The sequence below is a fragment of the Echinops telfairi genome, unplaced genomic scaffold, assembly GCF_000313985.2.
Source record: "Echinops telfairi isolate 266 unplaced genomic scaffold, ASM31398v2 ScPeMD7_7;HRSCAF=31, whole genome shotgun sequence".
Lineage (NCBI taxonomy): Eukaryota > Metazoa > Chordata > Mammalia > Afrosoricida > Tenrecidae > Echinops > Echinops telfairi.
The window spans coordinates 26,778,181-26,786,669 of NW_022103904.1; the positions used below are offsets into that span (position 1 = coordinate 26,778,181).

Consider the following 8,489-nt stretch of genomic DNA (forward strand, 5'->3'; position numbering starts at 1 on the left):
CTTGATAATAAAAGGCACTGATAGTGGGGGGAGGGCGGGGATGAGCTAACAGTGGTCAGGACCGCCCCCTATGTAAATTGAGGGCTCTGGGCATTACAAAGGCATATCAAAAAACAAACCAACCAGCCAAGAGGCCGAGGAGGAAAGAGGGAAGATACTCCATAGTCTACCATACACCCCTTACTCTCAGCCTGTGACTGCAGTAAAGCGTCTCCCATTCCCAATAGCTCCCCCGTACTCCCAGAAGCGTGCACATAATTCATCACATATATTTAATATCAGAAATCCCTTTATACTGAATGGCCACGGGAGAGCAGAAGCCAAGCCTCCCAGAGGCCCTCGCAGAAAAACAATGACACTGCGCTGGGTGACGCACACATGTGTCGGAACTGCACTGCTGCCCACGGGGTTCTGGGGCTGTGACCCCTGGAGAGCACATCACCAGGCCTTTCTTCTCCAGCACCCCTGAGTGGACCCCGACCTCGAGCCTTTGGGTTTGTGGTCAAGAGCACTGTTCACACGTTCCACGGGCCCCCTGAGAGGCCAGCCCACTTCCCACAGTCCTTTGACTCCACTTACGGAGAGAGGTGACAACCGTAAATGCAGAATGGAAAAATGCACGTGATGCCGAAATGGGTAAAACAGAAGACAAAGGGCCCTGTACTTGGGCTAGGGCACTAGGAGTGGTGGGAGGGTTGAGTCTGTGATCGACACACATTAATTAGCAGGTAATAAAAACCGGTAATTTTACCTTTGAAACGGCTGACTCAACACACATCAACACATTGGGGCCTGATGCTGCCGTGGGTCACAGTGACTGACCGTGTACAGCACAGAACTGTTCGGGCTGGGGGGTTGGGGGGAGGATGACAACTGTTTGTAGGCTGTAATATTTGGGGAGACAGATTGCCAGGTCTTTTCTCCTGTGCCACTGCTGGTAGGTTTGAACCACTGACCTGTCCAGCTAGCTGACCAGCACTTAACCTCTTAAGACCGTGGCCTTCTGCTACCACTTCACCAGCCTTATGCCAGGGTGCAATCCTGCAAGAAACTTCTTTCCAACTCTAGCTTTTGGTGACAAAAAGGTCTTGTTTTCAAATTCTTTTCTTTGCAAACAAGTCTGCACTGGACGCAACTTTGCTATATGTTTTCATGGGCTAGGAATCCCTGCGGACCCCATGCGATGAAGCACTTACCCACTAACCCACCCAGAAATGCCCCGTAAGAAAGGTCTGGCAATTTACTTCCAGAAGGCCATGACCTTGAAACCCTTATAGAGCGCAATTCTACTAGGCAAGCCATGGGTCACCAGGACTCAGAACCAACCCAATGGCAACTGGTTTGGTTTTATGGTTTTACCGGACTAGCCTGGTAACCTTAGCATACTATTTATAACATGTATTCTTGGGGAGGAGGGAGGTTCTTTTTTTAATGCCTAAGCAATTGGGAGATGTTTACTTATAAAGTGAGGGCCTCCTTCAGCCGCAGCTCTGTGCTAGCCAAAGGGGCTTATCCTTATTTCTGACTGTGTTGCTACCAAGGTTAGATTTTGCAAGGTGGGCCTCTAGGGGGCTTGAATTCTGACACTCACTAGGCACTTGACCTCAGGGGGGAAAGCTATTCAACCTAAATCAGCGTTTCTCAACCTGTGGGCCGTGACCCCTTTGGAGGTTGCTCGATTCATAACAGTAGCAAAATGACAGTTATGAAGTAGCAATGAAAACAACTTTATGGTTGGGGGGGGGGGGGATCGCCACAACATGAGGAACTGTATGAAAGGGTCACGGCATTAGGAAGGTTGAGAACCACTGACCTAAACGATCAACATGCCAAGAATAGTCTGGCCCATCCTCCACATCAGTTGCCTTCGAGCCAATTTCCACTCATGGTGGCTTCATGCATGTCAGAGTAGACCTGTGCTCCACAGGGTTTTCAACGGCTGGTTTTACAAAAGTAGATCACCAGGCCTTTCTCCTGAGGTGCCCCAAGATGGGCACACACAGCCAGCCTTTCCCTTAACAGCAGAGCACGTCACCATTTGAACCATCCAGGGACTCCCTCCTAAGGACTATGTAATAAAAGACCTGGGCGAGACTAGCCAAAAAATTAAAAAGGCATGCAACCCTACTCCTTGAAGACCTTTTTGGAGGCTGGGTAAAGTTAGGGCTCCTCTCCCCAGAGCAGTGTGTCCATGTGAGACTGTGCACACAGTCTCAGGTGCATAGCACCGACCTCGATGGGAGCCCGTGGCCTCTCTACAACAGGAGCCCTGCTGAGGCTGTGGTTAAGTGCCCGACTACAAACAGGGAGGTTGGCGGTTTGAACCCACCAGCTGCTCTGTGGGAAAGATGTGGCAGCCTGCTTCCACCAAGATTTACAGCCATGGAAACCCTAAGGGGCAGTTCTACCCTGTCCTATAGGGATCGACTCACTAGCAACGTCGGAGTCCTAACACATGAGGGGGAGATCTCACGGATAAAACTCTGGCCTTTCTTTAAGGATTATTTTCACAGGCACAGAACTATAGAGCAGCCTCCTCCCACCCTCGTTTTAAGTTCTACTTTTGGCAGAAATGTTATACCTTACCTTTCCCTCCTCAAAGCCCTTGTGACCTTTGCTATTTTTCCTCTTTCTTAAGGCCAAATCCTTCCTGGGTCACCTTAAGATGATCCCTCTGTGTGTGCAACCAAGCCTTGCTTCCTTCTGAATCATTCTGATGCTGCTCAGAGGTCTGATGGCCTGACCCGCTGCGGTGTCGAGCATGGGGTAGCGCCAACCAGGCCTCCAACCAAGAGCCAAGGCAAGCAGGGTGCTGAGGTCCAGGCCACACCCTCTACAAGCTTGGAGACAATGTCATCCAGAAGAAGCCAGAGGTCAAGTTTACAGAGGACAGAAGGAATTAGTACGATTATCTCATTCCCTTGCTACCCAGAGAAGTTAAGCAACTTCCCAAGGTCACCCAGCTCCTCCATGAGAAAGTGGGGAACTGGTTTCCCAGTCCAGGGCTTCCCTTGCACCGGCGTTTGGCTGACTTTACTGCGTGCGTGAATCCTGTGGAAAATGCACAGCATTTTCTGTGAGTGGTCTGCTGAGAGGCCCCAGGGCGACAGCATTTCTAACCAGCTCCCAGGTGACCTGGAGGTTGCTGGCCCTCAGAGCATATACAGATTAAGATAGCAAGGACCTGCCAGTGGTCAGGACAGACCGAATCACTAGGAAAAGGCCATCATGTGTGGCAAACAGAGGGTCAATGAGATAGACTGACACCCCAGTGGACGCAAACAGAGCAACAGCCAGGAAGACAGCTGAGGCCCTGGCAATGTTTGGCTCTATTACACGTGCATGGGGCGGGGTGGGGGTGGGGGAACTGAGCCAACAGACAGTCACAACAACATCAAAGTTAACCATCAATAATAGCCCCCCTGGCTAAGGCCTCCTCATCTACCTTTCAGGTGGCTGCTTAAATGCCTGTCTCTGGAAAGCCTGCCTTCCCCTTTCCTTCCAGACCTGAGTATTTGTTCTCTTGGCCCTTTGAAGCATTTCTACAACTGTAATTAAAGATCACTTGTGTAATTATTCCTTTAATGTCTGTCTCCCAAGGACACTACAAGCTCTACAAGGATGGGGTCCAGTACTTGAAAAACTGAAATTTCACTGCCATCGAGTCAATGCCGACTCATAGCAACCCTCTAAGACATGGGCGAACTACTCCCTGTGGGTTTCCGAGGCTGCAACTCTTCAAGGGAGTAGAAAGCCTCATCTTGGGGATGGTTGGTGGTTTTGAACAGCTGACCTTCCAATTAACAGCCCAATCAAAAACTTTGAAAAAGCAAGTCTTTCCACAAACAGCTAAATCTTCATCTGGGGCACTGGTGATTCAAGGGTAGACATCTCACCTCCCACATAGAAGACCTGGGTTCAATTACCGGCCAATGTGCCTCAGGTGCAGCCACCACCCATGTGTCACTAGTGGCTTGCATGCTGCTATGATGCTCAACAGGTTTCAGCAGAGCTTCCTGACAAGGACAAACTAGGAAGAAAGACCTGGTGATCTACTTCCAAAAATGAGCCAAACGAAATCCCTATGGATCACAATGGTTTGGTGTTGCCATGCATTCGGGGCCACCGACTTGACAGCATCGAATAAGTCTCTAACAACTGCAAAACTGCCATGCCTTGGCCCGGGACTAGCCACACTACTTGGGGGTGAGGTGGGGTGTATAGTTAAAACCATGAAGCACACCCAAAACTGAGCTCATTGCCATCAAGCCGATTCCCACTCATAGTGAACCTAAAGGGCAGGGTAGAGCTTTCCCCTGTGGATTTCGGAGACGGCAACTCTTTACGGAAGTAAAAAGCCTCATCTTTCTCCCACGGAGCGGCTGGTGGTTTCCAGCTACTGACCTTGTGGTCAGCAGCCCAACGCAGAACCACTGTGTCAGCTGGGCTCCTAGGCCCCGGAACATAAGTATTCCCTTATATTCCTCATTGGGTGATCCGTCTTTGGATACTACGAGGTACTGGCAGAGGAAGCAGCAGGCAATGCCCCCTGACCGACCTTACACCATGACAGACTGATAATTTCTTCTCCAGTTTTTCTGCTGTCATCCTTTGGAGGACCCGCAAATGCTCAGCTCCTTGGTGCAGGCAGAGATGTCTGACCACATCATCATTCTAGGAGGCAAACTTTGCAGGCGGTCAGCTGGTCTGCTTGCAGATGCCAGCACAGTCACTTACTAGCCTGTTAACCTGGGATGGGTGAACCCTTCTGGCCGTCTGGTACCCAAACAGAACTTAGAATGAGAAAGCAGTACCAGCAATGAAGGCCAAGCGTGGTGTCACATAAAAAGGTCCTGCCCCGAGAGAAAGACCTGTTGGCATAGTGGTTATGCATTGGCTGCTAATCGCAAGGTTAGCGGTTTGAAACCACCAGCTGCTGTTAGAGACAAAGATGGGGCTATCTACCCGGTAAAGAGTCTCAGAAACCCACCGGGACAGTTCTACCCTGCCTTATACGGTCACTATAAGTCAGCATCGACTCAATGGCAGCGAGTTTGGAGTTTGGTTTTGGCCCTAGAGATCTAGTTTATTATTATTTTTCTCCCCGGACATGAGTCCGATTCTCCCTATTTTGCACCAGTCCCAGCCAATGGCTCCACCCACTCAGAACCGCCTCTTGCCAGCCCCCTCCAGCCTCACCTGTCTGGAGCTTCTCTGAAGCAATGACTCAGAGCCCAGCTCTGGAGTTCCCGTCACCTGCCGTCCCTGCCTCTATGTGGCATTCAAGGGTTCCTCCTGGCAGGAAAACCCTTTCTCTAATTTCCGGCACAATCATTCAACAGGGATGTATTTATCTTATTTATGGGGAGACCACTACAGGCCGGGGCCTGCCTTAGGCACCCAGCTCAACAGTAAACAAAACAAAGCAAGACCTCTACCCCCATGGAGCTGACATTCTTTCTAAAAGGGTCTTCCAGCCCTTTCTGGTGAGCCCCTCCCCTCCTCCGCTGAGCAATCCCAAATAAATTACCCACAGGTGGTTAAGTCTCAAGAAAGCATTCCAGCTCCTAACATGAGAGCCGCGGATGACGACTACATGCCGCCCTGCTGGACTGTGGGACTTTGGAGAAGTCCGTGTTCAGCCAGCCGGAAGCCCTGCAGCCGGACAGTATTCACCCTGGCCCAAGAAGCGCTCCCGAACAATGTGTGTGCCACTCGGAGGAGGTAAGAGGCTCCCTATACCCGTCTTTCCACCTAGGCAGGAGGCCCTGGTTTCGAGTTCTAGCCTCATTCTTTGTACCCAGCTTGACTCAGGATCCCCAGCAGTCACACCAGGTGTTGTGGATTGAGCACGTCTAACAGCCCGGTTTACACACTGGCCTGGTGAGATCCAGGGGCTGGAGCCTTTCTCCTGCCTGTTTCCTTTAGTAACCTCTTCCTTTAGTAGCGTCTTCAAACTATGGCCCGCGGGCCACATAGGGCCCACCTAGGACATCCGGATGTTTTTGCCCTGTTTGTTTTTTTACTTCAAAATAAGATATGTACAGTGTGCATAGGAATTTGTTCATAGGTTTTTTTAAAACTATACTCCTGCTCTCCAATGGGTCTGACAGACAGTGAACTGGCCCCCTGTTTAAAAAGTTTGAGGACCCCTGCTCTAAAGCATAGGTTCCAACATTTCTGAGCTACCACCTCCTTTTCAGAGCAGTACTATTATAGCCCATAATCCAAGATAAAGTAGAGGTTCCTGTTTTTGTAGCTCCCTCACCCTGACCCCCCGCCCCAGCCCCACTCCCCACCTGGATCGTTTCCAGCACCCCACAGGGGTTTCCCACTTTGGGAAACACTGCTCTAAGTTCCCTTCTAGCTCTGAACTCTAAGGGCTGAGGTGAACTATCACCAAGAAGAGACCAGGTTCTTAGGCGGTTGATGGTCCCGTCCCAGCCAGGGGGTGCTGCAGAAGAAAAGGCTTGGTGGCCTGCTTCTGCTAAAAAAAGCACAACCAAGAAAATCCTTTGGCACAGTTCTGCTCTGAAATACGTGGGATTGTCATGTATCAGAACCAACTTGTGGGCAACTCAGGACAAATGAGACTGGGCAGACATAGAGATTCATTAACTCTACAAGGTGAGAACCTTTCCTGCACCAGGCCAGAGGGATCCAAGGTAACAAGCTGTCTCCAGAACTTTCCTCCAAGATGTGCCCAGCTCTTCCTCAAAACCCAATCCAGGCCTGCCGGTCCCCTTGTCTCTTCACAGTGGACCTAGCATAAGCCCTGGAGGAACTGTCTTGGGCAAAGAAGTGCGTGGCCAGCCCAGAACGAATGGCTCACCTGTCACACACCACAGGCCAAGGGCCCATTCAAGAATGACCGTCTGGAAGAAGAGCAAAGGTTCCAGAGAAGGAACCCCTGGGCCCCTTCTAAGCTCACGCCAGAACCCTTTCCAGGGCACCCAACCAGGCAGGCCTGGAGGTAAACAAACCAAACAATGTGACCTGAATGTCCAACTGCTCTTACTCAAAAGAGCTGCTAGATCCTCACTGGCCCTGTGCAGGAAAGCAGGGTCCGTCCCCCAGATGACTGGCGCACCTGTGAGACTGGAGGCACAATGGACGGGCAGGTGCCTGGCACAGGCTTAGAGCCTGGTTCAAGACCCAGCTGAGGAGGCCAAAGGAAAGTTCTGGGAAATAACATTGACTTTAAAACAAATTAGTTCTATTAGATCTCAAAAATGGAAACCATACAGGTCCCGTGGCTTTGATCATACATAGTAGAAATACATTTTTGAGATGGGGGTGGGGGGTGGGTTGCAATGACTATTAGGTCCAGTTTCCTTCCACCTGTCCCACCTGGCCCATGGAGCAGACTCAACAAGGTATGCAGGCCTACTAGGTAAGCATGAACTTTAGCTGTTTTTACTTACACATATACAAAGGCAGGAAGGACTGAGAAAGCAGCTTCAAAGACTGCTGGGTGACCCCCACTGGCCGGAAAGTCCGCCTCTGCACACCTGTCGGGGAATTCTGTGAGCTTCCCAGGTGCCCACGGGGACAGAGGATGTCCTTCCAGGTCCACAGCGGCGGAGAGTTTCCACTTCACACAGAAATAAAGGCGCTCGGAGAGCCCTTTGCCCCAGGCTGGGCAGGAGGGTAGCCCCTCGCTGGCTTCCCGGCAGTCACACTCAGACCAAGAAGGCCCCAGTTCCGCCCTGCCCAAAGCCTGGCAGGGTTTAGAGTCATTAATGACCGTTTCGGGTTAGTTAAAACCCACACAAGCACCTCCCCGGCCTCTTCAATCTTCCCAACTACAGCTCTGTGAGGAAGGAAGCAGTTGCAGCCACCGTAAAAGTCAGCTTAAAAGGCAAGTTGGAAAAAAAACCCGACACGCACTAGTTAGCAAGTCCGCGGTTTGGGGGGCGGTGGCGCAAGGGCTGCACCCGTGGGTCCTCCGCGCCGGCGGTAAGGAGGCTGGTCCCCGCGGCCACCTTGCAGCCTCGGGGCACCGACCCCTCGCCGGGCTCCCACGGGCTCCCATGCCCCAGCTCCGTCCAATTAGGAAAATGAGCGCGAGGAGACGCGGAACGGGCAACCGGGAAAGGGGGCTGCGAGCTGGGAGGCTGAGGCTAGGCCGTGGGAACCCCGCCCGCCACCCCGCTAGCCTTCAACAGGTCCCCGGCCGGGGCACCCGGACGCTGCCCGGGGTCCCGCGGGGGGGGTGCCCAGCGCCCCCAGCAGCGTGCTCAGCCCCCCCCACCCCCAGCCGGCGGGGACGCGCAGCCACCCCACCCGCTCGGAGACTAAAGTATGCGCAGACGCGGAGGGGCGGGGCGGCGCGGCGCGTGGAGAAGGCACTGCTTCCTCTAGCTGGTCAGCAGAGGCCCTGGACAGCCAGTACCATGCCTATTATCCTGGGTTACTGGGATATCCGCGGAGTGAGTGAGGCATCCACCCCCCTGGTCAGATGGTGGGGACAGGAAGTGCTGAGCAGC

The 8,489-nt window shown here is 52.4% G+C and overlaps 1 protein-coding gene across 1 annotated transcript in view; it reads right to left on the reverse strand.

Annotated features, from left to right (window-relative positions):
- ZNF710 (zinc finger protein 710) overlaps positions 1 to 7,532 on the reverse strand; it is an 87,117-nt gene extending 79,585 nt beyond the window's left edge. Inside the window, exon 1 of the mRNA XM_045286379.1 lies at positions 7,425 to 7,532. The gene's annotated coding sequence lies outside the window, so the exon portion shown is untranslated. The remainder of the gene's footprint in view (positions 1 to 7,424) is intronic.
- Positions 7,533 to 8,489: the final 957 nt, after the last annotated feature.